A 21,487-nucleotide genomic window follows, 5' to 3' on the forward strand; every position below is an offset into this window, starting at 1 on the left:
CTCACACTTCTGAAGGCTGTAAGTCTGAGATAAAGGTGTCCGCGTGGTTAAGTTCTGGCGAGATTCTCTCCGGCTTGCAGACAACAGATGTCTTTCTGTGTGTGTCCTCATGTGGCAGAGACAGAAGGAGGGGGACGGAAAAGAGAGAGAGAGCTATAGCAAGCTCTTTGGTGTATCCTATAAGGGCACTAATCCTTTATAAGGAATTACAAGGGCCCCACCTTCATGACCTCATCTAAACCCCATCTAACATAAGCCCCATCTCCAAATATCATCACACTGGGGTTAGGGCTTCCACATAGGAATCTGAGGGTCCATAACACTCCTTCTCCATTTCAAAGTCATGGAGCTCACAAGTGGCAATGCCAGAAATTAAATCCAAGTTTTCCAACTCCAAATCTTGAATTCTTTCCATAAAACCAGAGGCATTTCACATAGTTTTGAAACTAACTCCATCAAGAATTTTACCTATTATATCATAAGATACGTCTTATGATGGATTCCCTTTAAATGAAGATTATGGTGTTTCCCTGTTCACTTAGCCTGGCTCTTGTGGAAATTGAACTTGAGAACGTTTCTTCCCTGGTAGTAGATATACCCATTTGAATGCAAAGTTCCAAAGAATAGCAAGAAGAGATAAGAAAGCCTTCCTCAGTGATCAATGCAAAGAAATAGAGGAAAACAATAGAATGGGAATGACTAGAGATCTCTTCAAGAAAATTAGAGATACCAAGAGAATATTTGATGCAAATATGGGCACAATAAAGGACAGAAATGGACCTAACAGAAGCAGAAGATACTAAGAAGACGTGGCAAGAATACACAGAAGAACTGTACAAAAAAGATCTTCATGACCCAGATAACCACGATGGTGTTATCACTCACCTAGAGCCAGACATCCTGGAGTCTGAAGTCAAGTGGGGCTTAGGAAGCATCACTACGAACAAAGCTAGTGGAGGTGATGGAATTCCAGTTGAGCTATTTCAAATCCTGGAAGATGGTGCTGTGAAAGTGCTGCACTCAATATTCCAGCAAATTTGGAAAACTCAGCAGTGGCCACAGGACTGGAAAAGGTCAGTTTTCATTCCAATCCCAAAGAAAAGCAATGCCAAAGAATGTTCAAACTACCACACAATTGCACTCATCTCACACGCTAGCAAAGTAATGCTCAAAATTTTCCAAGCGAGGCTTCAACAGTATGTGAACCGAGAACTTCCAGATGTTAAAGCTGGATTTAGAAAAGGCAGAGGAACCAGAGATCAAATTGCCAACATCCATTGGATCGTAGAAAAAGCAAGAGAGTTCCAGAAAAGCATCTACTTCTGTTTTATTGACTATGCCAAAGCCTTTGACTATGTAGTTCACAACAAACTGTGGAAAATTCTGAAAGAGATGGGAATACCAGACCACCTGACCTACCTCCTGAGAAATCTGTACTCAGGTCAAAAAGCAACAGTTAGAACTGGACATGGAACAACGACTGGTTCCAAATCGGGAAAGGAGCACGTCAAGGCTGTATATTGTCACCCTGCTTATTTAACTTCTGTGCAGAATACATCATGAGAAACGCTGGGCTAGAAGAAGCACAAGCTGGAATCAAGATTGCTGGGAGAAATATCAATAACCTCAGGTATGCAGATGACACCACCCTTATGGCAGAAAGTGAAGAACTAAAGAGCCTCTGGATGAAAGTGAAAGAGGAGGGTGAAAAATCTGGCTTAAAATTCAACATTCAGAAAACTAAGATCATGGTATCTGGTCCCATCACTTCATGGCAAATAGATGTGAAAACAGTAAGAGACTTTATTTTTCTGAGCTCCAAAATCACTGCAGATAGTGACTGCAGCCATGAAATTAAAAGATGCTTGCTCATTGGAAGAAAAGCTATGACCAACCTAGACAGCATACTAAAAAGCAGAGACATTACTTTGCTGACAAAAGTCCATTTAGTCAAAGCTGTGGTTTTCCCAATAGTCATGTACGGATGTGAGAGTTGGAGTATAAAGAAAGCTGAGTGCTGAAGAATTGATGCTTTTGAACTGTGGTGTTGGAGAAGACTCTTGAGAGTCCCTTGAACAGCAAGGAGATCAAAGCAGTCCTAAATGAAATCAACTCTGAATATTCATTGGAAGGACTGATGCTGAAGCTGAAACTCTAATACTTTGGCCACCTGATGGGAAGAACTGACTCATTGGAAAAGACCCTGATTCTGGGAAAGATTGAAGATAGGAGGAGAAGGGGATGACAGAGGATGAGATGGTTGGATGGCATTGCCGATTCAATGGATATGGGTTTGAGTAAACTCTGGGTGTTGGTGATGGACAGGGAAGTCTGGCGTGCTGCAGTTCATGAGGTCACAAAGTGTTGGAATCAACTGAGTGACTGAACTGAACTGAACTCCCTAATGTGGGTGGTCTTCATCCAATCAGTTGAAGGTCCGAATAGAATAAAAAGGCTGAGTAAGAGAAAAGGTCTTCTACTTGACTGTCTTGAAGCTGGGACACTGGTCTGCTCCAGTGTTCATACCTGGACTGAAATATGCTTTTCTTAGATCTCCAATTTACCAACTTTCAGACTGGAACTACATAATTGTCTCTCCTGCGTCTCCAGGAGGACAAATCCTGGGGCTTGTCAGACTTCATGATCACATGAACCAACTCTTTGTTTGCTATCTTTCTGTCTAACTCTCCATCCATCCACCCACATACCCCACTAGGTCTGCTTCTCTGGAGCACCCTGGTGTAACTCTTGCATGCATACCCTGTGCTGGCTTTACAAGTGTCAATTTGACAATGCTGCACTACCTTTTCCAGAATTTTGTTCCCGAGATGTTTAAGGCGGGGGGGGGGGGGGGGGGGGGGGGGCGGGGGCGGGGCACAAACACATTTTTTCCAAGATTTGGAAACAGTGGCTGTCTTGCTTTTATGTGGAGGGGGTGGAACTCGGGTCTTTTGTGGGGGGTGGGGGCGAGTGTAGAGGCACCAGGTGACGTAGATCACGAGCTTTTTTGCTCCGAGAGGGACCCCTGATTGGTTTGGCGCCCCAGCTGGGCCTGCAGAGTTTCCACCTGCCCCTGGAGCTCTTTGACTTTCCTGACACGTGAACCAGGTGCACGGTGAGCTCTGTGACCAAAGGCATGGGGGTGGGAAGGGGGTGGGCCCTGATAAAGAGCCACTTTATCATCTCCCTCTTCTCTTCCCAACAACCCGCTGTAGGCTTCAGGTTCTAACACCAGACATGGAGCCTCACAGAGGCTGCGTAACCAGATCCACGAATTGCAAAAGGTCATACCCCTAAATAAAGTCCTTATTATTTCTCTCTCTCCTGGTGTTCAGCTTTCCTGACAAATCCTCACGGGGTGATTAGTGGCTGAATCTTCTTGAATCCCTGGACGCCTTCCCTCCTTTTCCTCATCCGCTTATACCGACAACCGCCCACGCCAACTCCTTCCTTCTCCCCCACCCCCAGTGAGGAAACATGGCCTTGAAAGATGGAGAGTCAGCTTCAGAACAGGTCTGCCGCACAGAATCTAGATGTAGCCCTGCTGTGGGAACATGAAAGATGGAGAGTCAGCTTTAGAACAGGTTTGCTGCACAGAATCTAGATGTAGCCCTGCTGTGGGAACATGTCAGCTCTGACCTCTGTGCTGAGCTGTGTTAGCTGGGTCCTCCAGGAAGCAGACCCTCAGGAGGAATTAGGAGCACAGGGGTTTATTGAGTTAGTAGGTGCTAACTCTAAGGAGCTGGCTGAGCTGAAGCAGGCTGTGCAGAGTCTTGGTGGGCTTGAGAGCCACAGAAGAGTTTATAGCTTTGTTGAGAATCTGAGTCTAGAGGAAATAGTCACAGGCTTTGTTTTTAAACCCTTCAAGCACCTTCTGATTATGAATTTTTTCAAAATGTTTTTTGTACAGAAATGCGTAGTTGAGAGACTTCTCTGGTGGTCCAGTGGTAAAGAATCCACCTGCCAGTGAAGGGGACGTTGGTTTGATTCCTCTTCTGGGATGATTCTGCATCCCACGGTGCCACTAAGCCCGTGCACTACAGCTACTGAGCCTGTGCTCCAGGGCCCGGGAGCCGCAACTGCTGAGCCTTCCCTCTGCAGCTGCTGGAGCCTGGGCCCCAGAGCCTGTACTCTGCAACAAGAGGAGCCACCAAAATGAGAAGCCCACCCACTGCAGTGAAGAATAAGCAAGCCCCCCTGTCCACAAAAGTCCATGCAACAACGGGGACACAGCATGGCCAAAATGAATAAATTTCTAAAAATTAAATAAAGGTGTCTCAAAAGCAGGGAAGCTATTTTTTTTTAAAGAAAGATATTGTCTATTTGAACCAATGAATATTATTTACTGTTCACCTCGTCTGTAGTTCCAGAAAGCCAAAATGTTTTATACAGCAAAATAGAGATTATCAGGAGCTAAGATTAAAGCCTTTATTTCATGGTAGAGGGATAAAAAAATTCTTGAAAAATTGGTGAGAGTAAGATTGAGCTATGATAAAGTGAAGCCTCTTCATTTTTTAATGCGTTGTGAGCCTGCACTGTGTCTGATGTTGGAGCTTAAAATAGAGCAGAAGAAACATACGCTGCGCAATAGACATGGCCACGTCTATAAAGAATCAGTACTGAGTTCTAGAAGAGACCAAATATAGATGGCAGGGCCGGTGAGGGGAACTTTTACTTAGGCAGTGGTGACTCTGATGAGAAGTAGATGGAAGAGAGTTATAAGCAGGGATGAGAAAGAACTTGGCCCGCTCGGAAAAAAAAAAAAATTGCAAGAAGCCCAGAGTGGCTGGAACGCGTTGAACCAGGCGGAGGGAGCAGGGAGATGAGGCTGCAGAGGGGGAAGGGGTCGGGTTGCTCCAGGACTTGCAGGCCCACCGAGGAGCCTTCAGGCAGAGTCACTGAAAGGCTGGAAGTTAGGAAACGGCCGATATGACTTAGAATTTTAAAAGCTCTCTCTGATAGCCCTGTGGAGAAAGAATGAGAAGGCAGCAAGCCCGGGGGCCCTTGTGACAGTCCAGGGGAGTCCAGAGGAGGGGTGACCGAGGCCTCAACAAGAAGACCTCATCAGGGAGTAGGGGGATGCATCTGAGCTCGGTCTGCAAGGTAAGAGATTCACGAGAGGAAGACTCCTGGCTTTAGCTACCCAGTGGGTGGAGAGCCAGAGAGGGATGCGTGCGCTTCGCGTCCTCGCTGCCATCACGGGACGTCGACACCAGGAGAGCTGGGAAATGAGCACTCATGCTGCCTCCTGGGCCACGGGCCTCATGTTGCCCCAAGTGAAGCTGAACTCACAGCTCTCAAGTTGTACATCTTTTTTTTAGTCGACAGTTATGGCGACCAATGAAGCGACCCAGAGTGGACTTCCTTCCTTCAACTGGGCTCCACGAGGAGCTGGAGCTTTGGCACGAGCAGCGGCCCCTGAGCCCATCCACCTCCTCGGGGAGTGCAGACTAATTTGGGTAAGTCTCTCCTGGTCCTTGGGTTTCCCTGGTGGCTCAGCTGGTAAAGAATCTGCCTGCAATGCAGGAGACCTGGGTTGATCCCTGGGTTGGAAAGATCCCTTGGGGAAGGGAAAGGCTACCCACTCCAGTATTCTGGCCTGGAAAATTCCAGGGACTGTATAGTCCATGGGATTGCAAAGAGTCAGACACGGCCATGTGACTTTCACTTCACTTCATCCAAACTCAGTATTGAACCACTCACTCTACAAAGTGGCACTTTACGATGTGGTTAGAATATCAAGAATAACAGGGGAACCATTTGCTCTTTTTCTTTGCTGACTTGCGAGGGGTTGGTCCTATTCAATGAACATTTGAAAATTTCAGTTTAGGCTTATGTGTCAGTTGCAGTTCCTCAGCACTAACCCAAAGATGGACTTCAGTAAAAAGTCAGTTTTGAAAGGTGGACACCTGGAAAGTGAGCTTCAGGCGAATCTGGTTCAGGGAATATGGTAAAGCAGCATTTGCCACGCGGGGCGCCTCTTTCCGGAGGGCCTCCGTGATCTGCTGCCCCCAGGGTGTGCGGTTCCCTTATCCAGTGCCTCTTATCCCAAAGAGGGAAGTAAGAGTGTCCAGAAGAAAACTGGAGCCGTGGACGGGCCTTCTAGCTGCAGGAAATCAAAAGTAAAGGCGCGGCCAACTTGTTCGGGTGCCACAACCCCAGAACAAGGTGAACTCGCACACACCACCGTTTTGTACCAGTTTTGTAAAGTGGCTCAGTGGCGAATGGTTTGTTCCACAGAGCTTGCTCTCCGGCACTGCGGCTGGGCCCATTTGCCCAAAGTTCATGCTAGAGGTACCAGTGGGAAAAATGAAGTATCCCCAAAGAGTAAAGAGGCTGGGACAACGTCTCTTACCGTCCCCTGAGTTGGGGTAAGGATTGTTCCTTACTCCAAGTCCTATGCTAGCACTTCCCAAACTTGAACCACAGATCATCTGCATTAGAATCATCCCTAGGGGCTCCTTACAAATGTTTGTTATGTTAGTTGGGTCCTCCAGGAAGCAGTTCCTAAGGAGGAATTAGGAGCACAGAGGTTTATTGAGCAGCAGTGCCTGCGAGGGACAGAAAGAAGAAGCTGTGGCACTGGGCATGGAGCCTTCACACCCCAGTGCCTGCCTGGCACCTGGAAAGTGAGAGAGAAGGAAGCGGAATTGGGCAGAGAGTGCGGAGAGCATGGCACAGGTCCGCCAAGTCTCAGCCAAGCCAGTGGGAAGCTTCAGAGCAAAGACCGCCCAGGAGAGCCCCACTCTGGGTAGGAGTGACCATGTCCTAGAACCCCACCAAGCTACACTGGTTGTGGCTCAAAAATGAAGGTGGATCTTGCAGGTGCCAGCTCCTAGAGGTCTTCAGCTGACTGTACTCTGCAGCTGAAAGGCAGGTTTTTTCTTGGTAGGAATTGGAGGGGCTCTTCTCTGTGGCTCCACGGCTGGTGTCCCCTGCCCACCCTAGGGCTCCCGCATTGGAATCCCTGAATGGCCCTGGAACCGGAACCCTAACAAGCTGGCCAGGTGATTCCGATGCCCCCTGAGGTTTGAGAAGCTCTGTGAATCTGCATACATTCAGTTGGGTATGGTGTTCCTTGATGTCACAGTTCGCCCCAAGATTCACCTAGGTCTGTATCTATTAGGCATGCTTTTGGTTAAAAACAGCAGAGCACCTGACAAGTAGATGCATAAGCAAAAAGATATATATATTCCACAAAACAAAAAGTCTGAAAGTAGGTCTGAAAGCAGAGACATTACTTTGCTAACAAAGGTCCATCTAGTCAAGGCTTTGGTTTTTCAGTAGTCATGTATGGATATTAGAGTTGGACTATAAAGAAAGCTGAGCGCCGAAGAATTGATGCTTTTGAACTGTGGTGTTGGAGAAGACTCTTGAGAGTCCCTTGGACTGCAAGGAGATCCAACCAGTCCATCCTAAAGGAGATCAGTCCTGGGTGTTCATTGGAAGGACTGATGCTGAGGCTGAAGCTTCAATACTTTGGCCACCTGATGTGAAGATCTGACTCACTGGAAAAGACCCTGATGTTGGGAAAGACTGAAGGCAAGAGGAGAATGGGATGACGGAGGATGAGAGGGTTGGATGGCATCACCGACTCAATGGACACGGGTTTGGGTAGAGTTGGTGATGAACAGGGAGCCTGGCATGCTGCAGTCCATGGGGTTGCAAAGAGTTGGACACAACTGAGCGACTGAACTGAACTGACAGTAGGTAGCTCCAGGATTTGGTCCAAAGGCTCAACAGCATCATCAGAGACCCGGGCTCTTTGTGTCTCTCTGCTCTGCCGTCCTCGTGGTGAGGGCTCCCTTTCTTATGTTTGTCAACTCACAGTCACAAATTGCTGCCATAGCTTCAAACCTGATATCCCAAAGCATCTGGAGATTCAAAGCAGGCAAGAAGAGGTTGAAGAGAGCTTTCATTTGATCAGAGAGCAGAATCTTCCCCAACTGTGCCCCAACTAACTTTGTCACATCCAGTAACTTCGTCACACGGCCACCTGTAGTGAGTTTCTAGAATTGCCAGAACTGGCTTAGACCCTTGATAATTCCGCTCCTGGAGGCAGGGACACACATCCCAAACAAAACCAGAATTGCATTAGCGTGAAAGAGACGGAGATAGGAGAATGGCTTTTGCAGGTATTGAGTAATATTTACTACAATTCCTTTAAATTAAAAAAAAATAAAGGAGGGATGTGCTTAGGTGTATAATCGGTTGAAATTCCCTGAATTTTTTTAACAGTCCAACTTCTCACTGAGAATGATCTTTTTAAAACAAGCCGCACATTCATTCACACCCAACTAATATTTTCTAGCAGCTATTCCGTACCAAACACTGGGCATAGAGCAGTGAAAAAATAGACCATATCTGACTCTCCTGGTCCTTGGGTGCTAGTGAATGCAGACAATATACAAAGTAAACACATTCTATCGTCTTTTTTTGAAGGCTATAAATCCCATGGGAAAAAAATCAGGTGGGGAAGCAGAATAGGGAGGGATGAGGGCCTGTGGTTTTAAGTTGAGTGACTAGAAAGGTTTCCTTGGGGGAAGGGCTTTAACAGGGGAACACGTCATACAAGCATGTGAGGCGGGGGCGAGGCAGAAGCAGGGGTCCAGGCAGGGGGGAGAGCAGACCCGAAGCCCAGCGAGGAGGCCCGTGTGGGTGCAGGGGAGAGAGCAATCGGAGGACGCGGAGGCGAGTGAGAACCAGAGCGTCTAGCGCCACGAATGCCCCTTAAGGGGGCTTCCCTGGTGGCTCAGAAGGTAAAGAATACCCCTGCAACGAGGGAAACCTGGATTCAATCCCCGGGTTGGGAAGATCCCCTGGAGGAGGGCATGGTAACCCACTCCAGTATTCTTGCCTGGAGAATCCCATGGACAGAGGAGCCTGGTGGGCTACAGTCCAGGGGATCGCACAGAATCAGACTCAACTGAGCACAGCACAGCACATGCCCTTTGAGGACCTTGGCTTTTATCCTGAATAAAATGAGCAACCATGGAGTAGACAGGAGACACACTTTGACTTGGGTTTTGCAGGGATCACTCTGGCTGCTGCGTTGCAAGGGTGGGGGTGGGGTGGAAGCAGGAAGAACAGTTAGGAGGTTCTTATAATGCCTGAGGCCAGGTGATGGTGGCTTGGACCAGGACACCAGCAGTGGCACTGGAGAGAACTCCACAGAGCCTGGAGATACTTTGAAAGTCAAGTCAAGGATCTGAGGTAGTCGGGATATAGATAAAAAAAAAGAGGGGAGTTGAGAAGGACCTCAGACACTGCAACTGCGCACTGACTAAGCAACAAGGAGACGGATCGGCTGTGACTGAAACACGAAACACTGTGGGAGATCAGGCTCTGAGGAGATCATTGCCTGGTTTTGAACATGGCGGCTTTGGGGATGTCTGCCAGAGCCGTAAGGGCCCTTGTCCAGGATGCACTGGCTCTGAGTGTGGAGTCCGGGGGAATGTTGGGTTTGGAAAGACACATTTGAGCATCAACACTATACAGATGTATTTAAAGCTGTGAGAGTGGCTGAGCTCATTCAGAAGGGCGTACGGATAGAAAAGACGTGAGGCCCAAGGACTGGTCTAGTCCTTTAATCCAGGTGGAACTAGCAAAGGAGGCTGAAGAGTGGCCAATAAAGAAGGTGGAGAACAAGAAGAGCCTCGGAGGTCAAGTGAGGAAAGTGCTTCAAGGGCAAGGAAACAATTAATATGCAAAGTAAAACCGAGACTAAAAAGGGACCCTTGGATCTGCCAGAACGGTGGTCATTCGGTGACCTCAACAAGGACAGCTGAGATTAGGGGCTGGGGTCAAAAGTGTGACTGCAGAAGGTTAAGGGAGAATTTCAAGAAAGGATGGAACACAGCAAATCAGGTAACTCTCCTGAGGAGTTTTGCCCTAAAGGGTAAGAGAGGAATGGGATGGTAGCTGGAAGGGTCAGCGGGGTCAAGAGAGGGTTCGCTTGCTGTTTAATTTTAGGATAAGAGGAATCAGGCCTGTGTTTGTGCTACCGGGAAGGATGGGGAAGGGGGCCGGGGTACAGACACAAGAGGAGGTGCCAGCCTTGGATCTACCCAAGGCCACAGGGCATCGGCAGGGAAGGCGGAGGACACGCAGACCCAGGCTTAGATGTGATGACGGGGGTTTGCCGAAGGTCTCTTCTGATCGCCTCTATTTTCTCAGTGAAAAAGGTCATTAGCTGAAAGTGTCAATGGGGGAGGCCAGGCTGAGAGTTGAAGGACAAGAAGTGTGAAATTGTCGTTCAGGAGAACGAACGGGCCTGGGAGCTGTCCTACGATCAGTGGGCAGCATGAGCGTCCCGCTGGTAGTGTCCTCTGGCCAGATCTGTAGCCACATGGATGCAGGCGCAGAGCAGGCAGAGAGCTGGATTTAATCCTACTCTCTGAGGTTTTGCCAGGTAAGAGCAGTGAAGCAAGGGATGGGGACAAGGGCGCGGAAAGTGTATTAAAGACACAATTTTAATAATTGATTGTAGAACTCTGGCTGAGAGAAGTTGGAAATGATGCTGTGAAGCAAGGTGACAGAAAGTTCTGAGTTGTGGGAACAATGGATTTTAGGTCCCAGAGTGTAGGAGGATCCCTGGAGTTGGGGTATGTGGTAGAAAGAACAGGGCCCCATCTCTCCCACCCCGAGATGCCCACATTCTGATCCCTGGAACCTGGCCCAAGGGGATTAAGGTTGCAGATAGAATTAAGGTTGCTAATTAGATTATCTTAAAATAGGAAGATTAACTGAATTAGATAGATCAGGTTGCTAATTAGATTATCTTAAAATAGGAAGATTGTCTGAATGGGGCCAGTGTAAGCACAGCATCCTTAAAAATGGAAACAGGTAGTAGATGAGCTAGGCCAGATGCGAGTGGAGAAGGTCAGGGAGACATGACTTAAGAAGGACGCAGCTTGCTTGCTGACTTTGAAGGTGGCAGAAGGTGGACATGAGCCGAAGCCTGCAGGTGACTTCTAGAAGCTGGAAAAGACCAGGAAGCGGCCCCCACCCAGAACCCACAGTAAGGAACACAGCTCCGTCCCTGTCTTGATTTGAGCCTAGGGAGATCCATCGAAGTCCTCACTGTTATTCATCTCTTCGTAAAGATGTGGGAATAATACTCCATTTGTAGTAAATAGCGCTGAGAAATGTCGCATCCTCCAGCATCACCACCCCTATTTATAATTACACGTTAATGAAAAACAGAATCCTTCCTCGTTTTTATTTTGCATTTCATTTCCAGAGTAATTTGATGTGTGTGTGGAGAAGGGCGGGTGTGAGGAAATGTAAACAGTGCTCATTTATTACAGCTTTAATTTAGACCAGATCTCTCCCTAATCCAATTCCAAGTAGCACAGCTTATACCAGTGAGCAGTAAACACTAATAAAGGCCAGCTGCAGGAACGGGGAGGGCCGCGTCTTCTGCTGGGCACGCCTGCTAGCGAAAAAGACAAAAACCTCAAATACATTCACAATTTGCCACACTGTTTTAACCTACACAGAGAACCCATGACAGAATGTTGGTTCTAACCAATTAGTTCCGTGGGGTGTGTTCTTCCAGCTGTTGGCTTGACTGTACATACCCAGGGCTATACCCTTGACTTGATTGCTTCCATATAAGCCCTGCAAAATCTCAAGTGCACCGTCTGAATGTCCAGCTCCTTCCCTCTAGTATCCTATGTTACTGCTCTGTGGTGCTCTGGCTTAAAGGACGATATTAGGAGAGGGCAGAGTGGCCACGCAGAGTTCTGCTCAGGCTCTGGGGTCGGGCAGACGGCATCTCGATCCACAGGTGAACTCTGAGAGGCCCCATTTCTCCGTCTGTGTGACGAAGGTGGGAAGAGTTGAACCAGCCTCACAGGCTTATTGTGAGAACTTGATGAGCGTACTGATTTTAAAAAGTAATTTCCATACTCCCTTTCCCCCGACCCTGGCCATCTTGAGTTTAACTCACAACTTTTCATGGACTTAAAATTTGACTCTCAAGTCACTTCTTTCTATAATACTTTCCCAAATTGTTAATAAAGAGGAAATAGTCAAGGTACTAAATAGTTTAGCCTACAGAAATTTAACCTACACTTAAATTTCTTTACTGGCAATGAAATATTAGAAGGGGAATGTAAAAAAGACTTTAAAAAAAATCATCAAAAAAATTTGCTAATAAGCCTGACCAAGGAGGTGAAAGACTTATGTGCTAAGAACTATAAAATATGAAAAAAGGAAATTCAACCTGATTCAAAGAAATGGAGATATCCTGTAATTTTTGAACTGGAAAAATTAATATTGTTGAAAGAGCCATGCTATCAAAAGCAATCTATAGATTTAATGTGATTCCTATCAAATTACCCAAATAACATTTTTCATAGAGCTAGAACAAATAATTCTAAAATGCATATGGAACCATAAAAGACCCAGAAGTGCCAAAGCAATGCTGAGGAAAAAGAACAAAGCAGGAAGCACAACCCTCCCAGACTTCAAACAATTCAACAAAGCTACAGTAATCAAAATGGCATGCCGTTGGCACAAAAACAGAGACACAGATCAATGGGGCAGAACGGAGAACCCGGACGTGAATCCACCTGCGGGAAACACAGCGAACACACCGGCGGGAAACACAGCGAACACACGGATGGGAAACACAGCGAACCCACCGGTGGGAAGTTAATCTTCAACACAGGAGGCCCAAACATACAGTGGGGAAGAGACAGTCTGTTCAGCAAGTGGTTTTATGAAGCTGGATGGCGGCACATAAATAATAAAGTTAGAACTCACCCTCACACCAGGCACAAAAATAAACCCAAAACAAAGACTTAAACATGAGACAAGCCATCATAAAATTTCTAGAGGAGAATGTAGTAAAACGTCCTCTGACATAAATAATATCAATGTTTTCTTAGGCAATAGAAATAGAAGAAAAAATAAACAAATGGAACCTAATCAAACCTTGCATAGCAAAGGAAACCGTTAACAAAATAAAAAGACAATCTACACAATGGAAGAAAGTGTTTGCAAACACCGTGACCAACAAGGGTTTAATCTCCAAAATATACAAACAGCTCATACATCTCAACAACAAAAAAAACTCCAACTCAATCGAAAATTGGGCAGAGTACCTAAATAGACATTTCTCCAAAGAAAACATACAGATGGCTAACAGGCAACTGAAAAGAGGCCCAACAGTCACTAATTATTAGAGAAATGTGAATCAAAACTACAATGAGGTGCTGCCTCACACCAGTCAGAATGGCCATCGTTATAAAGTCTACAAATGAGCTTCTCTGAAGGTCCAGTGGTTGACTCTGAGCTTCCAATCAGAAGGTGCAGTTTTGATCCCTGGTCAGGGAACTAAGATCCCGCGTGCTGTATGGGACAGCCAAAAATAAATAAAAATAAATTAAAATTTTAAAGTCTACAAATAACAAATGCTGGAGAGGCTGTGGAGAAAAGGGAAAACCTTCCTACACTGTTGGTGGGAATGTAAGTTGGTACAGCCACAATGGAAAAAAGTACAAATGGAGGGTCCTCAAGAAGCTATAGAATCCCCATGTGATCCACCAACCCCAGTCCTGGCCGTATATCTGGACAAAACTGTCTGGACAAAAACAGTATAATTTAAAAAACAGTATAACATACACCCCTATGTCCATAACAACACTAGTCACAATAGCCAAGACATGGGAACAACCTGAATGTCTATCGACAGATGAGTGCGTAAAGATGCGGCACATACGCAATGCACTACTGCTCAGCCAGAAAAAGAGTGAAATAATGCCATTTGCCGCAACATGATGGTTAGACCTAGAGATTATCATAAAGTGAAGAAAGAAAGAGAAAGACAAATACCATTTGATATCATTTAAGCGTGGGATCTAAAATATGACACGACTTTTCTACAGAACAGAAACAGAGTCACAGACATAGAGAACAGACCTGTGTTAAAAGGGGACGATTTGTGGGGAAGGGATGAACTGGGAGTTTTGGATGAGCAGGTACAAACCAGTGCATACCGAGTGGATGAACAACAAGGTCTTACCGTACAGCGCAGGGAACTGTATTCACTATCCTGTGATAAACCATAATGAGAATGTGCACGTATGGATAAATGAATCATGTTACTGTACAACAGAAATTTGGAGCAGGAAATGGCAACCCACTCCAGTGTTCTCGCCTGGAAAGTCCTATGGACAGAGGAGCCTGGTGGGCTACAGTCCACAGGGTCGCAAAGAGTCGGACGTGACTGAGGACACACACCCACGGCAGAAATTAATACAACATTGTAAATCAACTGTACTTCAAAATAATAAAAGGAGATATTGATTTTCTTTATAATTATATAATGAGAGAAAATACATTTTCCTCAAAGAGCTTATAAATATTCTTTAAAGATGGAGGTTCACTTTCCAATAAAGTAGCCACTAGCCGCAAGTGGCTATTTAGATTTAAATCAATTACAATTGTTCTTTTAATTAAAAATTCATTTCCTCACTTGAGCTAGCCACATTTCAGGGCTCAATAACCACATGTGGCTACTGATTACTACACCGGGCAGTGAAGAGATTATAGAACATCCATCGCAGTTCTGTTGTATCCTTGATAACTGGCTTAAATCGGTATTAAATAAATCCAAGATAGAAAGTCAGAGAGATGGGGACACCATATTGAAAAACAGGGTGGGAAGATAAAGAGAAATTTTATTGAGTTCATAAATTTGTGAAGAACGGGTCCAGCATTCTGCTGTAATAAAACTACTATAAATACAAACAAAACTGCCCAGAAATGGTCTTCGGAGGGTGAGAAGGAAAGCGTAATGGGTATTTTTAAGCTTTTGGCAATTTTACTGGAGTACGTTATTTTGCATAGTGGAGATACCCTTGTTCATCACATATTTGTTGAGTGCCTACCCTGTGCCAAGTGAGGGGAGAGCAAGCCATATGGATACCTGCAGGAGAGAGTCTGGGGCTGTGTAATAGGTCGGCCAGGATGGGGACCGGGAACACGGAGGCAGGGAATAGGCTGGAAAGAGAGGGTAGAAGTAAACTGATTGACTGGAGAAGGCGCTCTCAGAGGCCTTGAAGCGGACGAGGAAGAGGGCCTGCTAGAGCACAAGTCTGGAGGCCGGGCTGCGCGGGAGGATCCAAGAAGCGAGACAGGGAAGGGGCTGGAGGGACAGAGTCAGGGCCGCGAGGTAGCGGGACTGGAGGATCACGTTTAGTTTATAGGGCCTGTTAGTCCTGGGCTCTAGTGGGCGTGAACTAGGGAGTCAGCAGAGAGTTTTCAAAGCAAGGCAGCTGGATCTGACTTAGGTTTAAAAGAGTCTTCTGGACCGCCTTGAGAGGCTGGTGGCTTAGACCAAAGTAGTAATGGTGAGACGTGGTGCTTTCTGGATAAACTTTAAGGTGGAGCCAACATGATGGGTTGATGACCTGGATGTGTGGTGTGAGAGAAATAGAGGAATCAAGATGACTCTAAAGTTTTCCACCTGAGTAACTTCAAAGGTGGAGTTGCTGTCAACTGATGTTGAAGCCTGTAGGTGCAGCAAGGGTTTTCTGGTTTGGTGGGGAAGGGAGGATCAAAAATCCAGGCTTGGATGAAAGTGACCTAAATGTCCTTTGACTGATGAATGGATAAAGATGTGGTACTTACATACAATGGAATATTAGCAATAAAAAAGAATGAAATAATGCTATATGCAGCAACATAAACAGACATAGAAATTATCATACTAAGTGAAGTCAGAAATTTAGAGATACCAAGGGAACATTTCATGCAAATATGGGCTCGATAAAGGACAGAAACGGTATGGATCTAACAGAAGCAAAAGATATTAAGAAGAGGTGGCAAGCATACACAGAAGAACTGTACAAAAAAGATCTTCACGACCCAGATAATCACAATGGTGTGATCACTCACCTAGAGCCGGACATCCTGGAATGTGAAGTCAGGTGGGCCTTAGGAAGCGTCACTACAAACAAAGCTAGTGGAGGTGATGGAATTCCGGATGAGCTATCTCAAATTCTAAAAGATGATGCTTGAAAGTGCTGCACTCAATGTGTCAGCAAATTTGGAAAACTCAGCAGTGGCCACAGGACTGGAAAAGGTCAGTTTTCATTCCAATCCCAAAGAAAAGCAATGCCAAAGAATGCTCAAACTACTGCACAATTGCACTCATCTCACACACTAGCAAAGTAATGCTCAAAATTCTCCAAGCCAGGCTTCAGCAATATGTGAACCATGAACTTCCAGATGTTCAAGCTGGATTTAGAAAAGGCAGAGGAACCAGAGATCAAATTGTCAACATCCACTGGATCACTGAAAAACCAGGAGAGCTCCAGAAAAACATCTATTTCTGCTTTATTGACTATGCCAAAGCCTTTGACTGTGTGGATCACAATAAACTGTGGAAAATTCTGAAAGAGATGGGAATACCAGACCACCTGACCTGCCTCTTGAGAAATTTGTATGTAGGTCAGGAAGCAACAGTAAGAACTGGACATGGAACAACAGATTGATTCCAAATCAGGAAAGGAGTACGTCAAGGCTGAATGTTGTCACCCAGCTTATTTAACTTCTATGCAGAGTACATCATGAGAAACGCTGGGCTGGAAGAAGCACAAGCTGGAATCAAGATTGCTGGGAGAAATATCAATAACCTCAAATATGCAGATAACACCATCCTTATGGCAGAAAGTGAAGAAGAACTAAAGAGCCTCTTGATGAAAGTGATAGAGTGAAAAAGTTGGCTTAAAGCTCAACACTCAGAAAACTAAGATCATGGCATCCGGTCCCATCACTTCATGGCAAATAGATGGGGAAACAGTGGCTGACTTTATTTTTCTGGGCTCCAAAATCACTGTGGATGGTGATTGCAGCCATGAAATTAAAAGATGCTTACTCCTTGGAAAGAAAGTTATGACCAACCTAGACAGCATATTGAAAAGCAGAGACATTCCTTTGCCAACAAAGGTCTGTCTAGTCAAGGCTATGGTTTTTCCAGTGGTCATGTATGGATGTGAGAGTTGGACTGTGAAGAAGGCTGAGCACCAAAGAATTGATGCTTTTGAACTGTGGTGTTGGAGAAGACTCTTGAGAGTCCCTTGGACTGCAAGGAGATCCAACCAGTCCATCCTAAAGGAGATCAGTCCTGGGTGTTCATTGGAAGGACCAATGCTGAAGCTGAAACTCCAACACTTTGGCCACCTGATGCGGAGAGCTGAGTCATTTGAAAAGACCCTGATGCTGGGAAAGATTGAGGGTGGGAGGAGAAGGGGACAACAGAGGATGAGATGGTTGGATGGCATCACCGACTCAATGGACATGGGTTTGGATGGACTCTAGGAGTTGGTGATGGACAGGGAGACCTGGCGTGCTGCAATTCATGGGGTCACAAAGAGTCAGACACAACTGAGCGACTGAACTGAACTGAAGTCAGAAAGAGAAAGACATATCATATGATGTCAGTTATACGTGCGATCTTAAAAGAAGATACGAATGAACTCATGTACAAAGGAAATAGACTCACAGACATAGAAGACAAACCAGAGGCAATCACAAGGTGGGGAGGGGTCAGCTAGGAGTTTGGGTTAGAATATACATACTACTATATATAAAATAGATGAACAACAATAACCTACCATATATATCTCTTCTTTTTTCATATTCTTTTCCATTGTATGAAAAAACAACAGATATATAATGAATCACTTTGCCAAACACCTGAGGCTAACACAACATTGTAAATCAACTGATTCATTTTTATATTTGGCAAAACTAATACAATTATGTAAAGTTTAAAAATAAAATAAAATTTTTAAAAAAATGAAATAAAAATTCAGTTTTAGACAAGGTGGGTTTGACGTCTTTAAATGGACACTTTGGATATAGACCCAAAGTGCTTCCTTGATAGCTCAGTTGGTGAAAAATCAGCCTGCAGTGCAGGAGACCCCAGTTCAATTCCTGGGTCAGGAAGATCCTCTGGAGAAGGGATAGACTACCCACTCCAGTATCCTTGGGCTTCCCTTGTGGCTCAGCTGGTAAAGAATCCACCTGCAATATGGGAGACTTGGGTTCGATCCCTGGGTTGGGAAAATCCCCTGAAGAAGGGAAAGGCTACCCGCTCCAGTAATCTGGCCTAGAGAATTCCATGGACTATATAGCCCATGAGGTCCCTAAGAGTCGGACACGACTGAGCGACTTTCACTTTCACTTTGGATATAGATGGTTGATATGAATGTGAAAATTCCTTAAAAGAAATCAAGTGTTTGGAAATAGAATAAGATAAAATTTGACAGGCTAGGAATTGGATTAGAAACCATACAATCAGATAAATCTAATCATTATAAATTATCCACATTAGTCATTAGCAAAGAAATACATGATGGCTACGAGTTGGATCCTTTCCTCCAACATGCGCGCAGTTTGAGAGCAAGTGGGAAGATTAGGACAGAGTTGCACTCCCTGTTTGTATGTGAATCTTGAATTTTGTTAAGACCTGTTTCAAGCAGTGTACACATGCACCGACACCCACAGATCCAACAGCATCAGTGTCTGCCTCATTCAGCCAGACGCCCTCGAGCCACACGCCCCTCAAGGAGCACTTGAAATGTGACTGGTCCGGGTTGAGATGGGTAGATACACATGTGAGGTCAGAGATTACTATGAAAAAAAGAATCAGAATAACTCATTAATAATCTTCAAAATATTGATTTACGTGTTAGGATGTTCTGGGTATATTGTGTTAAATAAAATGCATTATTAAAATCATGCACCTATTATTTCTTTTTACCTTTTTAAAAATGACTACTAGAAAATTTGATATGGTCCCCATTATACCTCTTGGACATCACTAGTCTAAAGTACATCTCTTAGAGTTTAAACTTTTTAAAACAAATGGCTTTTCTTAGGAAGAAATAACAGACGTACCTGGATATGCCTGCAGTTGGTGACGCTTTTTCCGTTGTGAGGAAGAGGACACAGAAATCATTAGTGACGCGGGCTGTATCCTCCAGGAGGCTCTGAAACCAGTCCTAATACAAAACCTGCATTACAAGGTCTTAAATTGCTATTCTCCCCACCCCACTCCCCGAAACTAGCAGATGAAAAGCGGTGATTACGTCCACATTGTCTGACTCCTGCTGCTTGTGATTTAAGAGCTGGTTTCAGGCGACTCAGCCCCGTGTTGTCCTCCCTGAATAGACACTGAAGGCTGGGCCAGGCCCTCAGCTCTGCGGTGTGGCTTGGCACCTCCCTGCCAGCTCAGAATTGCAAGATGAGAAGGAAGAGAACCCCCTGGGGAGTGTGGGGGATGACCCCTGCTGCTCTCTCAAAGGCCTTCTAAGAAAAGACTTCACAGAAAATCAATTGCTCTCATTTAAGACCCTTTCTTTAACTCCCTATATTCCATTGTAGGCTTATTTTTTTTCTTAGAAGGGGGACAAAGCGACCTGTGAAAAAATTGTATTGCTTCCTGTGGGGCATCTTTGAAAGCAAGTTTATGAATTCCTAATATGCATTCCTATTAGTCAGGAGTCTCACAGAGAAGAGGGTGTCAATAAAAATCCTCCCCTATGACAGACGACAGCGGGGGTTTTTGAGACAGGGAGAATGGGCATTGTTGGAACAGAATGGTGTGGGCTCAGGAGAGACAAGGGAATTGGAGGGAAGGAAAGCATGGAGGTGAGGCCCAAAGCTCCCTCCCCACCCGGAAGGCTGCGAATAAGGCCTCCAGGCCCTTGCAGGCCTCCGCTTCCCTGTGGCTTGAGCCTTTCATTCGAATCAGAGCAGATTTCTGCCGGAAAGACCAGCTCCCCGTTAGTTCATGAATTTCCTTCCTTTTGCTCTCTCTGCCCCTAATTCTCTGTATTTTTAAATCAACATCTTGTCAGTTACTTTTATCCCAGGGTGCCGTGTGGTCCGACTGAGGCCACTTAACAGCAGCAGCAGCAGTAGCTGTGTGGTTAAGCCGATGGGTTCCCAAGGCAGACCAAGCCAGGGTCCAGGGCAGGCCTGCTGCTTCCTGCCTGTGTGACCTCGGCGAGCAGCCCCAGCCTCTTCCTCCTCTAAGTGGGAGCGCTGCTGATGGCCTCTGAAGACCCTGGGGGGCTGTGGGAAGGGAAGACATAGCACTTGTGTGGTGGGGTGACGATCTGGCACACGGGCAGTGCTCAGAAGTGTTAGCTATCATTCAGTTCCGTTGCGTTGCTCAGTCGTGTCCGACTCTGCGACCCCATGCACTGCAGCACGCCAGGCCTCCCTGTCCATCACCAACTCCCGGAGCTTGCTCAAACTCATGTCCACTGAGTCAGTGATGCCATCCAACCATCTCATCCTGTCGGCCCCTTCTCCTCCTGCCCTCAATCTTTCCCAGCATCAGGGTCTTTTCAAATGAGTCAGGTCTTCCCATCAGGTGGCCAAAGTACTGGAGTTTCAGCTTCAGCATCAGTCCTTCCAATGAATATTCAGGACTGATCTCCTTTAGGATGGACTGGTTGGATCTCCTTGCAGTCCAAGGGACTCTCAAGAGTCTTCTCCAACACCACAGTTCAAAAGCATCAATTCTTTGGTGCTCAATATAAGTCCAACTCTCACATCCATACAAGACTATTGGAAAAACCATAGCCTTGACTAGATCTTTGTTGGCAAAGTAATGTCTCTGCTTTTTAATATGCTGTCTAGGTTGGTCATAAGTTTCCTTCCAAGGAGCAAGTGTCTTTTAATTTCATGGCTGCAGTCACCATCTGCAGTGATTTTGGAGCCCCCCCAAAACAAAGTCTGCCACTGTTTCCACTGTTTCCCTATCTAATCACCATGAAGTGATGGGACCGGATGCCACAATTTTAGTTTTCTGAATGTTGAGTTTGAAGCCAACTTTTTCACTCTCCTCTTTCAATTTCATCAAGAGGCTCTTCAGTTCTCTTTCTGCCATAAGGGTGGTGTCATCTGCATATCTGAGGTTATTGATATTTCTCCCGGCAATCTTGATTCCAGCTTGTGCTTCTTCCAGCCCAGCGTTTCTCATGTACTCTGCATAGAAGTTAAATAAGCAGGGTGACAATATACAGCCTTGACGTACTCCTTTTCCTATTTGGAACCAGTCTGTTGTTCCATGTCCAGTTCTAACTGTTGCTTCCTGACCTGCATACAGATTTCTCAAGAGGCAGATCAGGTGGTCTGGTATTCCCATCTCTTTAAGAATTTTCCACAGTTTGTTGTGATCCACACAGTCAAGGGCTTTGGTATAGTCAATAAAGCATAAGTAGATGTTTTTCTGGAACTCTCTTGCTTTTTCAATGATCCAACCAATATTGGCAATTTGATCTCTGGTTCCTCTGTCTTTTTTAAATCCAGCTTGAATATCTGGAAGTTCACAGTTCATGTACTCTTGAATAGCTATTATTACAATTCTAAAAATCAGGTACAATTTTAAGGAACAAACTGTAAAATAAGCATGTCTGTAGTTAACAGACATCAGAATGTCATACTGACTTACTTT

Source organism: Bos indicus x Bos taurus, chromosome 1 (genome assembly GCF_003369695.1).
Source record: "Bos indicus x Bos taurus breed Angus x Brahman F1 hybrid chromosome 1, Bos_hybrid_MaternalHap_v2.0, whole genome shotgun sequence".
Taxonomy (NCBI): domain Eukaryota; kingdom Metazoa; phylum Chordata; class Mammalia; order Artiodactyla; family Bovidae; genus Bos; species Bos indicus x Bos taurus.